The sequence below is a fragment of the Phaseolus vulgaris genome, chromosome 4 (genome assembly GCF_000499845.2).
Source record: "Phaseolus vulgaris cultivar G19833 chromosome 4, P. vulgaris v2.0, whole genome shotgun sequence".
NCBI classification, from domain to species: Eukaryota; Viridiplantae; Streptophyta; class Magnoliopsida; order Fabales; family Fabaceae; genus Phaseolus; species Phaseolus vulgaris.
In genome coordinates, this window is record NC_023756.2 from 44,201,486 (window position 1) to 44,213,770 (window position 12,285).

Here is a 12,285-nt window from a genome sequence, read left to right on the forward strand (position 1 = left end):
AATCACTATACTATTGTCAAGAACTTAACTAATGTGAGTAATTGTCATTGTCCCAGATATTTTATTAGTTTACAAATTTAATTTGAAGAATGTCAATTATTAATAGATTGTAAAATAAAGATACAGGTAATACCATACATGTTTTGGGTTATAAGAAAGTTATTAAATAACAATTAATTTATAAATAAAAAAATAATTAATCATTATATATACTATTTTAGAGATTAAAATATTATTGATATTTAAATAGTTTATATTATTAATAAATTAATAAAATATATTAAGTAATTTTTAAATTAAAATTGAAATTAATTATCAAAATTTTAACCGTCTAAAGACTTATTTATTTAAATACAAAGTAGTTTGTAGTTAAGACTTAGTAACTGATATTGGATATCAATTAATAAACTACTTTATACATCTTTATTAATAATAGAAACTATTTTAGACACCTTAATTTATAAAATGATATATAATTTAGATAATATAATGACTAATTATTTTGATATCTAATATTAGTTTTTATCTAATATTTTTTTAGTGTTGTGTTTAAATCTTCATTAAAAAGTAAGATCTCTATTATATAATTAATAATAAAAAAAATGACATGTTATCATATTAAAAAAAAAAGAAAAAGAAAACATAAAAAAGAATGAAATACTTTTATTCATAGAATTTCAACATGATATTTTCATTCTTCTTTTCATCCTTTATATTCTAACATTGTGTTTTCTAGTCCTTCTTCAAATTCCCTTTTTTTAATGTAAAATTCAAAAATTCTGTTTTTTAGTTTTTTTTTTAATTCAAACTTTTAAATTTAAATTTATCATATTTAAAATCATAAAGAATAAAAATGAAAAAAAAATGTGTAACACAAAAGAGAATATATTGTTATTTTTTTCAAATTCAAATTTCCAGTTTAAAATTAAAAAAAAAAATGTTTTCTAATTTTTTTTCCAAGTTTAAATTTGTCATGTTTAAAATCATAAAAGTAAAATTGAAAAATGAAATATGTATACAAAAGAAAAAAAATCCTCCAAAACAACATCAAAACTCTCAATTTCATATCGACTTTAATAAGATAAATATTTCAACCCCTTCATATCACCACTTATATATATATATATATATATATATATATATATATATAAAAGTGTAATTAATTTTTTTCTAAATTAAATAATATATAAAAACGTAACTACATATAATGAGTAATTAATTTTTTACTAGAAAATAAGGTGAAACTTCACATATATTATATTTTGTCGTTATTTTGTTGAAATGATATATATATATATATATATATATATAATATTACAGTTTAGGGACTATCTTACTAAAAGGTTTTAATATATATGTTTTTGAATTTTTTTTCTAGTAATTTTCAATTTATATATGTTCTTAAACTCCGCATTTTGAATTTTTATTCCTGTAATTTTTTTATAAACGTATCCTTAAATTTAGTTTATGATAGTTTGAAACGGGTTAAAAATAATAATTTGTGACAACTTTACCAATTTTAAATATTTAATATAAAAAGCTAAAGATTTAATTATGAATATTTTTATTTTAGATCCTAAATAATTTTTTAAATATAATAATGTATCAAACTTAATAAAAGTTTAATATTAATTAAAATATTTTTTAAAAAAAAATTAACAAAAATATTATTTAAGATTATTTGTAAGATGATAATGTAAATACTGTATATAATTTTTTTAAGTATAAAAATTAACCCTAAACCCTAAATTTTTTTATACTTCATAATATTTGGTGAAGTATAAAATTGAGTTAAAAAGTAAGACTTATTATAAAATTTGGGAGACAATAATGTTATAAAATTGAAGAATTAAATGGAAAATATGTAATCATGGAATCGCGTGTAATATGCGTATCGTATAATCTAGTAATAAAAACATTTGTTAAGCTTTTATCTATAACAACAACAATATATAAAAGATATTTTTTTTGTTTCATACAATTTTTTAAACATTTTTATCTTTTAAATATTTTATGACTGTCAAATATTTTAAAAAATAAAATAAAAATAGATAACACCCAAAAATACATATTAACTATACTTATAGAGATTTTATAGTTATATATATATATATATAATATTATCTATAACATTATTTGATTTCATTTAAAGTGTAATCATAACCGTTATAATATTCATAAGGAATATTTAATAATTTAAACAATCAACACCACAACATGATATAAATTACACATCAAATTACAATTTTAGAACACTACATTCAATATTATAGAAATCATCAACTTTATCTTAACTATTTAAATTAATTTATCATATTTTATGTTTTTTTAACTATAATTAAGTATGTTGTATCTAGATTAATATTAATATCTCACCTATTACCAATATCATGAAAATTCATCTTCATCTTTCTATATTAAGTGATTTGTTTCATTTACTTTGTAACAATGTACAAACCTTATTCAACTTTTAACTATCTAATAATATAATCTATGTTATCAAGAATCATCAATGAAGTCATAATATCTCCTTTTCATAATGGATTCCTAGAATACTACAACTCTTAGAGTCACAATACCATCCTAGTTATTCTTTATTGCACACCCATAAAAGAAAAATAATATTGCACTATGTTATTTTAGGAATAAGATCATTATGAGGATAAAGTTATTTTTTGAATAAGGTTATTTTGGGGATGGAATTATTTTAGGGATAGGGTTATTACATCCATAAAGAAGTTATTTTGAACCATATAAGATTGTCATGGACAAGGATAACATTACCTTGGCTTATGATAACATTATTGTAGTTAAGGATAAGATTATTAAGAACAAGAGTAATGTTACTCTATTTTGAGATAATATTATTATAGTAGAAAATAAAGTTATTTCAAGCATGGAAAAGATTATTCAAGTAGACATGTGATTATCCCCGTGTAGAATAACATTATCCCCAACCTAAATTACTTTATCTCCAACCAAGATAACTTTATCTCTAGTTGGAATAACCTTATCCACGACCACAATAAACATATTCTCAGCTAGAGTAACCTTGTCCCCAATTAAAATAACCTTACCTCCGATCAGAATAACCTTATAATTGGCCAAAATTACCTTATTCCTAGCTAAGATAACTTATTCCCATCTAGAATAACCTTAACCTCGACTAGAATAACCTTATTTTTGTTCAAGATAAACCTTACAAGTTCACTTATAGGATCTAACAGGCTTTACAGTAAGCCTTAGGGATAAGACCGAGATTCATTTTAGCCTATCATCCTTAGACAAATGGACAATCAAATAAAATCATCTAGTCTTTAGAAAACATATTGAAGACACGTGTTTAGAGCATTTGAGAAACTAGGATACAATCTCTCATTAGTAGAATTTACTTATAATAAGGGCAAATATCAGGATGATACCTTATGAGACTTTACATTGCAAAAAATGAAAAACACATTTATCATGACATCAAGATTAGGAAATTTTTTTGTGGGACCACAATCGTTACAATAGACTATTCCAAAGATTCTATAGATCTAGAATTGAATGAAGACTTATCAAAGTAGGAAAAAATCAAATGCAAATTAGAGAAAGAGATCTTTAGAATTTTGATGTAGGTGACCATGTATCCTTACGAGTTTCTCGTATTTGCATGCAATCAAATCTAGAAAGTTGATTTATAATCTCGTGCTTAATAAGTTCATTCCTACTTTTTTGACTCTACATCTATTTTAGTCCCAAAAGTCAATGCCCAACTATTTTTTGAATTTGTATCGTTGGATGCAAATGTCTTTTTATTCGAATGTGAGCTTATGCCATTTTTAAGTTGAGAAAAAACAAGTGAAGTTTGATTATGTTGGGAACAAAAAGTTAAGTTGTTGGTATAGTTTTGGCATGCTTCTTGATTGATGTTTTTTGCACCTTGCTCGAGTTAGATGAAGATCGGGTGCAAGGTTCACAACTTTAAAGCAAGGTTCACAACTTTAAAGCTCATTGTTGAAGTGATAGGTTCTATCGCATCGTTCAAGCAAGAGAATATAAAGAACAACCTTTATTTTTTTATTAATATTGCTTAAGCAAAAACATCTTGTTTGAGTGATATTATTCAAGTATCCAGTGAGAACATCATTTTAACATGTGGTTTTTGTTACATTAGTTTATTATAATATGTGTTATATTTGTATAATTGTGAGTAGTTAATGATTTTAAATGTGTTTGAAAATTTTTGAGATGGGATGCATGGTATAATTATATGAAAGCTAGTAAAGTGGGTGATACTCTTACCTTACTTGAATTGAGTAACAAATATTAAAGGAATGAGATATCTAGACTTTATTGATAACCTTAATTATGTAGACAAAGGTATTGGATAGTGAAAAGTCAATGAAGGTTTTCGTATGTTATTTTGTAAAATGAATTCAACAAAAAATTACCTTACTTTTACGTCTTTGTTAGTTGAGATTAAATTTGTGATTTTAATACTATATTTTGATCATAAGTTAAGTATTAGTCTAAAGTGAAAAATATTCATACTATGTTTGAAAGTTGCCAACTTGAGAATTAAGTGTGATCATCTTTGTTTGGACAATGAATGTATTTAATATTATTGTGAATGATGTTGTAAAATATTTACATATTTGATTTAAATAATATGTATATCTTGATCATTTTTCTAGCAACTTACAATGTTTTTAAGCTATAACACGTTAGTAAATAATGATAGTTTAGGACAATGAGATAGATTGATTTAGGATATTATATTATAAATGTTATATAGTAAAATTTATAATTTCAATATTTGAAATATTATATGAATAGTTAATAATTTTTTAAACTCCTAAGTTTAGGTATTCAAGTAGAGTTTTCAATGAATGTTGGTGTAAATATATTTTTATCTTTCAATGTTTATTTATTATTAAGATTATATAATGGGATGTTAAACTAACCTTAACTTATCCTTTCTTATAGTTTATAGAAGAAAAAATTGAAAGAGAAAAAAATCAAAACCACCAAAAGAACTTCTTATCATGTATTAGTCATCAATACCTCCCAAATCAAACTCAAATTAAAGAATCCTTGCATGCATGAACTTTACATAGAAAATCAATAGAGATTGGAGAGAGGAGAATATACCAAAATTAGGTTCCCTAAATATACTCCATGTTATCCTTTACTAGCTTGAAAGTTGAATTTTACTAATCAAGAAAGGAGAAGATAATAGGATTCTTTGTATATGAAGGGGAGGAATGAGAATTGAAAAAGATTGAATGAAGAAGGACTAAGTCATCCACATTGTGCAAGACAAAAGGAGACTTTTCTTCTATTTGCACCACCACAAAATACTAAACTTATCTCTTTCTTACCTCTAATGTTTTCTTAACCCACACTCCAAACTAAGTTGTTGTTCTTTTCTATATTACTAAAAATATTTCATTCTCACCCTTGAGCTTAAACACGACTATCATTCTTTTATAAAATCAAAACTAACACACAAAACTCATACATATCTTAAATACACAATTAACTAATGTACTGACTAGGCCGAGAGGTCGAAAGGCTGTGAGAATATTGAAAGTAAAAATAATATAAATAAATAATAGAATAAAATAACACTGTATCAAAGTCCAATAAATAGGCCCAAAACACTAAAAATATACTTAGTAATTGCAAAGTGTGAAAAGTAAAAGTCCAATCAAGTTAAAGCCAACAACAACCACTATAAATAGGTGATATATTTAACAGGTAAGGAGAGTTTCTTTTATCTGAAAATCAAACAAACTAATTATGACTTTCTTATCGGAGCCCCCTTGCAAGTACACCCACCCACCTGAGAGTGATCTAGGACCTAGAAGCCGAGAGCTGAACCAGATCTAGTAGCTGAGTGATGGTTCACATCCAGTAGCCAAGAACAAGTCTAAGCTCATATAACAAAGAGTTAAAGCTAATTGATCTAGTGACCGAGAAACTGAGAAAAAAAAAGTTAATTGTTTTTAAGGCCTTGAAAGTATTTATTTGTAGACACTTGTATTAAGGCAAAAAAAAATAATTGATTACATTCCTCACAACAAGAAAAAAAATTATCCTCAAAAGTTCAATTATCACAAAATAAAAATAAAAATAAGACTTTCTTGCATGTTCTCCTCAGGCACCTATGTTGCATCACATGTGCTTTCATCCCAAAATTACCTTGACCAAACCAATATCTTTACCTTTCAAATGTTGATTATCAATTCAAAAGTATCTAGATTTATATTACTGTTTTTCCTTGTTTGAATCACATTAGGCTGCATGACTAAAATTCAACACATACTTCCTCAAACAAGCAAACATAGAAAAATGCTATAATACATTTGAAAATTTGGTCTAGTTTAATATATTTAAAAGGCAATTTTCTCAATCTAATGATTCTTTCAACAAATTTACAATTTAATTGAGGTAAGATAAGATTACTATAGAAAAAAAGTGTTTTTTTTGTTAAATATTTCACATAGTTACACAAAACTTTGAGTGATACTAAATTTGATTCTCTTAAATACAAGTTTAAAAAATTCAGGATATATATATATATGCGTGATTGGAGAAAATACTCATACTGAAGAAAATTAGTCAGGTTTCTTGATGATTGGTCATTTTTTTATCAAATATTTTTTTCAATTTTTTTAAGTGTTATTTAAGATTTTTCAAGAAACAAAGATATTTTTTTTTAAATAAAACGTTTATAAGATTTTATACTTTATCTCTTTAAGCTCTACTTCGCCATAAATAAAATAATTAAAAAATTGATGTAAGGTAAAAAGTATAACTAACAAAAGAGTAATAATACTAAATTCAACTTCAAAAATAATAATTAAATAGAAACAATTTAAAAAGAATAAGAATGGTGATACTTGACACGTATTAAACAAAAAATATTCACTTAACAAGTCAAAATAATAATATTTTGATTATATTTATTTTATTTTTTAATCTAAAATTCAAATATATATTATTATATTATTAAAGTTAGTAATAGGTGGGTGTTTCTCTCTTAGGATTTTCAAAGCATTCTTTTTAAAATAATAAGCGTTAAAAATAAGTAATCTATCAATTTTAAAATACTAATTAAATTATAACACACTACAAAAGAAAATTATTAAATATAAATAAGTTATTATATTAAAAAAATTAACAAAATTATTAGTACTAAAATAGTTTGTATTATTAATAAAATTTATAAATTATTTTTTAAATTAATATTTAATTAATTATGAAGTTTTTAATTATCAATTTTAGAATATAAATTGATTAAAATTTAAATCTTGATAATTAATTAAATATCAATTTAAAAATTAATTTAAATTTTTTATTAATAATAGAAATTACTTTAAATATTAAATTTTTTTATTTATTTATTTAATTTAATTAATATAATAACTATTTTTTTAAAATTAGTTTTTTTTAGTGATAATCCAACACCAATTTATTTATGCATTGTGAGGTAAAAAGATAAAATTATTGACAAAATTTTGCAACAAATAGTAAAGATAATCCGTCAAATAGTTCATTGATGGCAGCTTGCTAAGGTGGAATATTCTGCCATTCATGATTATTCTTTTTTCACACAGTTATTATTATAAATTAAATGAGAAACACACTTACATTTATTGGCAAAGTATTATTATTTTGTGACAACTCATTGGGTAGGGGCCATGAGTTTTTTTTTTAGTTTCTTCTTTTATTATCTTTTGTTCTTATCTAAGTTTTCTTTTTGGCTGCAAACATTTGCCGTTCTTATCTAAGAAATACACAAAATATATGTTTATACGTATGTGGTAATCTTATCATTATATGATTGTTTATGTAATGTTTTTTGTGATTTAAATTTTTTATATAAAAATTCTTTACGTAAATATTTATAAATAGTAAATTATCTGTAAAATTGGAACACATAAATTACACGGCCTACTAACTGGTAATTCTAGATATAAAATCACTCTTAATTAAAATATTTTCAACCAAGAAAGAAAACACTCTTAACTAAAAATAGAATGTTTAAATTATTTTTATCATGATAAGAATAATTAAAGTGTCACAATGGTACATTTGGTGGGAAACAAAAAAATGGCCGTAATGTGAATAGAATCCTTTTGCTAGATGTATTACATGATACGTTAAATAAAACAAAATGGCAGTGTATTAAAAGAATACAAATAGTAATAATAATAAATAAATAAATAAATAAAAAATAGAAAAGGACAATGTAAAATTTTTGGCCTCACACGGCAAATATAGAGCAATGAATGAAGCCACTTTGTTAGTTATTTGAAGGAGACGGGCAATAATCTACACACGTAATAGAAAGTCATCGGAAAGTGATAAGCATATTTATATATACTCACATCTTTATAATTAATATTACAAATTATTATAAAATAAATTCAGTTTGGTTAGAGATTAAGTCCGTTGAGATAACATTATTAAGGTCAATAATCACATATGAAGTATTGTTCGTTTTGGAACTCGAATCTTCGTTATAGTTTTGTTCTTAGAAAGATTAAGAAAGAAATGTGTATTTTGTTTTATAAAAGTTATTATGTTAGACATCACTATGAAACTTGACTTCTTAACTAGTACTGAGACTTCAAGTAATAACAATCATTTGTCACCACATAAAAGAGAGAGTGTATTATTAAAAGAAAAAGAAAAAGAAAAAAAACAATATGGGGAGATTAAATCAAAACTCATATATTAACAAAAATAATACATTTAAATAATTTATACCTATTGATAAAGAAACTCTAAAAAAAACTAAACTATCATTGATTTCAACTTTTAAATGATGCATCAATGTATCAAAATAAAGACATTTCATAATATATAAATAGATAGAACTCTTAACATATAACTTAGTTTAATAAAATTAAATTAAACTTAAAATTTATTTTTTAATATAAAATCAGACAACTTCTTAATAATTCTTATATATTAAGACCCATTTCTTCATTATTTTGACAATTCTAAATTTCAATAATGTGAGCATAAGAACATATTATTCTAATATTTAATAAATAGTTACGGACAAAAAATTTAAAGTGTAAATCTACGAAATGAATTACTTAATAGATCAAGTTTATTTTAGTGCAAACAATTAAGAATCAAACTTTAGTCAACATGTTTAAAAACATAAAATTCAACAGAAATTGATTAAAAAAATATGAAGCTGCTTAATCACAGTCCCCTTATTTATATCCAAAATGCATATTCTACTTGGATCTGCTTTGGTTTTGACAAATAAGTTTCAGAATAGTAATCAATAAATTATAATTTTGATACAGCTAGACAAAGACATTTCAAATCACACTGGGAAAGTTTAATAATTACAAAGCGTTGAAGTTTAAGTTATTAATTATTTATCACATGGCTTTGGATGTGAAATTATCTCCAAGAATGAAATTTATTAGTAGAGTGATTGTGATGGAAAAATTAATTAAGAATTAATTTCCAAAAGGAGATGCTCACAATTTGCTGGTTTACCTAAGACTAATTAACTGTAAGTTTCTAATATATATATTTACATATATATATATATATATATATATATAATTTTAATGCATTATCTTAGTTTCTCCTTTGTTAACTCCTCAAACACGTAATATAATCATAGAAATGATAGACAATCAAAATTGATCGAAGCTTAAAGAAAATATAAAGAAAGATTAAGTTTTTAGAGGTGTGAAGTTTACAAAAACAAGGAATGAACTATTTTAAATTTATTTAAAAATATTTTTTCAAAAAGCATTTTACTTTAAACTTAATCTTCTAAACTCAATTAAATTGAGTCTTACAATGAGAACATATGCACATGTTTTAAAATCTAGTATTAACATAATTGTAAACTTAATTTTAACATAACTGTGAACTCTTTGAAATCAATTTAAATTAAAAAAGAAACAAAAAAAAGTAAATTAATTTTGAAATCTAAAGTGGGTTGACTTTTTTTTGAAACATTAGAAATTAAAACTATAAATACTCCAAAAAAAATAAAAAAATATTATAGAAAATGATGTATATGTTGTTCTTAAGCACAATACTTTGTATTACACAGCATGGGCCAAACTTGCAAACTAATCATTCAGTCACTAATGCTATAGGGAAATTTCTTCCTGCACCTCTATATTTTTCTTCTTGCATCCCTACATTCTTAAAAAAAAATACCAAAATTACTCTTTACAGTTTTAGATGTTTTCGGAATAGTGGTTCTGTAAGCAAAGGTTATTTCCAAAATAGAAAATTCAAAAGTCAAAAATTCATTACAAATAATTTTTTTTAATCACATTTTTTTATTTATTTTCGAATTGATCAATTCATAAAACATGTTCCGAAAAAGATGTTCCGAAAATATTTCAGAAAGAACAATTCAGAAGTATTTTTTAAATGGGGCAAAACAGTCTTTTCCAGAAATGATGGAGTACAGGAAGAAATTTGTAGAGATGCAGCAAGAAGTTGCCATGCTGTAGTTGCCCAGTTACTAATTTTTTAAAATAAATAGTCGATTCAATATAATAAATATTCACATATTTTTTTATTTTATTTTTAGTATAATAGAAAAAATGGTTATCAAACAAAATTTAATTTTGATAATTTATTTTAAACTTAGTTAATGGTTAAGATAATTGGAAAAGTGTTTGTTATTTTAATAATTACGTTTATTAAAATAAAAAAACTGACTTTAATATTCAATTAACCTTAGAATGGAGTCTTTTATTTTTTTTTCATATTAACATTAACTTTCTTTCTGTTAATAAATGCAAAGCAAATGACAACTACTTAAAAGACCAAACACTTTCTCAATCACCTCAACAATTAATTAAATTCAAATAAAACTATTTTTTTTATTACAACTATTGTTTTAATATTTATTATATTGAATCCACTATTTACCTTTTTTTTTCATAATGAGATTATCTAACTATTATTGTATTGGATAAGGAGATATCTTACTCTTTTTTTTATATTTAAATTACATATTTTATAATATTTAAATAATTCCATATAACACAAGAATATTATATTCAGTTGATCATAACCCAGTGTATATTTTTAAGAATAATCATGAATTTTTTTATTGTAAGGGAATCTGACAATCTCTGTGCTTAGAGGAGCTCCAACTATGTTATGTCCATTAATTCTTTGAGGCCTGGATTTTGTTGCTGGTTTTCTGGGTGGAGATAGAGCAGAAGGCTATGGCATTTGCGTAGGATATTGGGATGTCTCACTAGGAATAGGTACCTTTTTTTGCCTGCAATACAATAACAACTTTTCCATAATATTTCAATAATTATTGAATTTGAAGTACAAGTACAACCAATCAAAAGCTCAATTGAAGTTATAATGAAGTTTGTTGTAAAAAAAATTACTTTGACAACTGCAATCGAAAAACACTAGTTTTTAAAACTGTAATTTGGGTAATACAATTCCAAAACTACTCATTTTCAATAAAAAGTTATTTCAATTTCAGTTGTAACATAACTTATGATTTGTTATGATTTGAAATGTGTAACACCCTATAAAATGCATCTCATTATAACAATACAAGTTCTACTGATTATTACACAGACTTTGAGTTTTTCAAAATATTTCTATCATAAGATTATGACTTACAGAAATACAAATATTAACAATATAAGATTCAAAACTACATCTTAAAACCCTCCGACACCTATATGATCATCTGCTCGTGTACGTAATATCATCATCGTAGTTCAAACATAACAAGAAAAGCAAGGGTAAGCTAAGAAAAAGAATTTCCATAACATATTTAATTCATTCAAAAAGAACTAATCAAACTAATAATTTATAACATCTTTAAATGTTGTCACATAAAATTTCAATACCAATTCCATCATTCATATAAATCACACATGAATCTATTTTCAATAACAATCATTGGATTTCATTTCAATCTCATCGTCTTCCAGGAGACTTATTAAGTATGTCCCTACAAGAGACTAATACCTAATCCAATGATTACCAACGAATCCAATAGAAAGGATCAGGTTAAGTTCAAACATCCAATATCGAGTGTCTACAATGAGACCTGGTGTGTACAAACTCCCTCTCAACTTCTCATCAGTGAAGCAAGAGGATCTCAGTTAAACATAAGTTTTTCATACTTAATGTCATCAAACAACAACTCATACATTATCCCAAATGTATGACATCAATTTCATATAGTTTTCATCATTCATATATAATACATATCATTCAATCACATAAAATTTAAAAATTCATACTATTCAAGAA